The sequence below is a fragment of the Sceloporus occidentalis genome, unplaced genomic scaffold (assembly GCF_023333645.1).
Source record: "Sceloporus occidentalis isolate IW3139 unplaced genomic scaffold, rSceOcc1.0.p SCAF_1, whole genome shotgun sequence".
NCBI classification, from domain to species: domain Eukaryota; kingdom Metazoa; phylum Chordata; class Lepidosauria; order Squamata; family Phrynosomatidae; genus Sceloporus; species Sceloporus occidentalis.
In genome coordinates this window covers 291,541,743-291,545,396 of record NW_028316981.1, presented here as the reverse complement: position 1 = coordinate 291,545,396, position 3,654 = coordinate 291,541,743, and positions in this window count along the sequence as shown.

The following is a 3,654-nucleotide window of genomic DNA, read 5'->3' as shown; positions in this document are numbered from 1 at the left end:
TAGACTTATGGAAGCCCAACACATCTCGAGGTCACCAGGTTGGGGACAGTGGCCTTATCAAGTCACTCCCTGCTTAGCATGGGCTGCAGTAGGACCCTTGTGTGTATTCTTTTAATTAGTAAGAAGGATGAGCTATGGAAATCTAAATTCCTTTAACCCCCACTGGCTTCCACGTTTCCCCTATTTAATGACATGAATTAATCTTGAGTCTTGATCTTCAAGCTCTCAGAGGGGATGAAAGGGTGGGAGTTTGTTTTTTCTTTTGTTGAATATTAATTTGTGGGATTATTTCGCTATTAATTTGTGGTATTATTTGGGACATGGATGCTTCTCTAATGCCTCCCAATCCCTACTGGCCACTAAATAGCCATTGACAAGAGGCTGCAGCAGCTAAAAGCTGTGTCTTAGAGGAGGGAGGATTCTTACATGAGATCAGTAGAGAACTCCAACCTCCACAACAACCAGAAAAAGATTTAGGATGGCATAAGTGGGTCTATGCCATCATAAGTCACTAAAAGGATGCCAGCCAAGGTTGGTAAAGAGTTTGCTTCAGTTGACCATGTTGGCTGAGAGAGTTGACAAAGCTCTGCTCAGAATCATAGGACCTTTATAGGATGGGACACAATGGGGATACTATTGCTAGGGTCTATTGTTCTCTGGTTGAGATTTCTAAATATCCCTCCCTAAACTGTCAGTCCCAGGATTCCATAGACTGTTGTCCTGGCATTTAAAATAGAATCATAATGCTATAATTGTGTAATGTAAAAGGGCCCCTACTCTAAGGAGGCTATCACATGGAGAAAATCAAGGCATTTTCTTGGGAAAGTCATGCGATCACGGCAAAGATTTTCAGATGACCTCACAATCTAAAAGGACTTATTCCAGGAAGAACCAGAAATGCTCCAGCAACAAACCATTCAAAGAATTTCCCTGTGAATGATTTGTTGCTGGAGCATTTCTGGTTCTTCCCAGGATAAGTCATCTCAGATCGTGATGTATGTGAAAATCTATACCGCAATTGTGCAACTTTTCTGGGAAAATGCCTTTTTAATCCCCTGATTTTCCCCACATGATAGTCTCCTTAGAGCAGGGGCCCTTTCACATCATATCTTGTCACTGTATATATGAATTCAGAATTTCTTACTCCAATATGCATCATTTTACACTTCTTTTTACTGAATTGTCATTTACCATTTTATAACCACTTATCCAGTTTAGAGAGATTTTGGATTTCTCTTTTTATTCCCACCACTTTAAATGATGTTTTGTCAACAGTAAGCATGCACACCTCACTGTACAACTCCTAACTTCAGGTTTTGTATCAGGAGAGTCTCTATTCCTCAAGTTTTGAAAAGATGTATAGTTTACATTTTATTTTGACAGTATTATGTGTGTGATCTTGTATAATCTAACATAACTTCACACTTTTTACATTTAAAGCAAGGTGGATCCCCAGGATAAAAATAACTACCAGTCAGTATTTCTTCTTCCTTTTTTGTGCAAGATGATCAAGAGGGCAGTTGCAAACCAACTCCAAGAAGTCTTGGATGAAACTGATTATCTTGATCTATTTCAAACTGGCTTCAGGTCAGGATACGGAGTGGAGACTGCTCTGTCACCTTGGTCAATGATCTCCGTCTGTGCAGTGTGGCCCTGCTGGTGCTCTTGGACCTCTCAGTGGCCTTCGACACCATAGACCATGGTATCCTTCTGGAACGCTTGAGAGAGTAGGAATTGGAGGGTCTGCTTTGCGGTGGTTCCATTCCTACCTCTTGGGCAGATTCTAGATGGTGATGATAGGTGACAGCTGCTCTTCTAAAAGAGAGCTAACATCTGGCATCCCTCAGGGTGCCATTCTGTTCTCCATGCTGTTTAATATTTACATGAAGCCACAGGGTGAGATGAGACATGGGGCAGGGTGTTATCAGTATGTTGATGACATCCAAATTTTCTTCTCTGTGTCTTGGACTGCTTCAGTGATCAAGGAGGGCATCTCCCCTCTGAATGACTGCCTGAGGTCAGTAATGGATTGGACGATGGAAAATAGACTTAATATGAATCCAATCAAAATAGAGGTACTCATGATAAGAAACCCCAATCCAGGTATGAAGATAAGTTCACTTGTCCTGGATGGGGCCACACTTCCCCTAAAGACTGTGTTTGCAGCTTGAGGGTCCTCCTGGACTCATCACTTCATCTGTCAACTCAGATTGATGTGACAGCCAGGAGCATCAATTATCTGCTTTGGCTGATACGCCACCTGCGACCCTATCTGGACCTATCTGCCAATGATCTATGTGCCAACTTTCACCCCTCTCCACATGAGAAATAGTTTCACCACCTCTGGACATGACCAAGGACAAGGTCTTTTCATTTTGTCCATGCAGAAACTGGAATTCTGTTCATAGAAAGATTACTTCTGTCCCTGTCTGATGACTTTCTATTTGCATGCAAAGACTTCAGCCAAAATCCTGCATCAGCTACTTAGTTAAGTCTACTTAACTACGTTAACCAATTCTGTCCTGTCCCATTCAACAGAAATATCAGTCACTGGCAGAATAGATCTCCTTCTCCCCATGCAGATTTATGTCCAGTAAAGTAGCTTTAGGGAGTAACAATCATCACAATAGTACAGTGGCCCCTTCCCTTATGTGGGGATCTGTTCCATATTCCCTTGTGTAAGGGGAAATCTGCGTATGCTCACACCCCATTGCAAACAATGAGGGCATGTGCTCATAGCGTGAGGCAGCATGTGCACCATGGGTGTGCATTCCATTTCTTTAATTGTCACATGGTTTCAGCATAAGCTCAAAGCCATGTGTAGTGCACCCGCATATGGTTCAGGTATGCTGTATCACAATCATGAATAGGTAGCAGTTATAAATACAAAATATTTATCTAGATTTACTCATCCATAACTATTTTGTATTCACAATCTCTACTTAGGACTTTTTCACATGGAGAAAATGGGGGGGGGGGAATTGGGGGGTTAAACAGTGATTATCCCATGAAAATTGCACATTTGCGATTAAAATTTTCACACACATTGTGATTATCCCAGGAATAACCAGGGAAAAACAGATAATAAACAGCAACAAAGCATTCATGGGATTTCCCTGTGAATAATTTGTTGCTATTTATTGCCTAGTTATTCCTGGGATAATGGCTCTTTAATTGCAACATTGTGTCAAAATCTTAATTGTGATTACACAACTGTCACGGCATAATTACTGTTTAAACCCCTAATTTTCCCTGTGTGATAAAGTCCTTAGTCAAAATTTTGACATTATTGCTAAAATTGTAACTCCCCTCAGACCTACTTTACCAGTCATAAGCTCATGGGGAGAAAGAGATTCATTTTGCCAGTGATTTGATGGAAACATCAGCACAGTGTGTGTGTTTTAATGGAGAGTCAGGGTACAAATAAAAAGGGCTCTGCTTTTTCTATCTGGTGCAGATCAAGTGCAATTGAATGTGGTTTATTGTGTGGAAAAGACATTTATCTCACTAAACTTTTCATTGCCATTTCCCAACACTGCCAGGTCAGTTTAGAGGGCAGCTGTAGCTGTAACAAACTCCATGGCAGAAGTACAAAGAAGATTCTGCTTGGAAGCCTTGCATTTTGTAACAATCTATGTGGCCAGATAACACAGA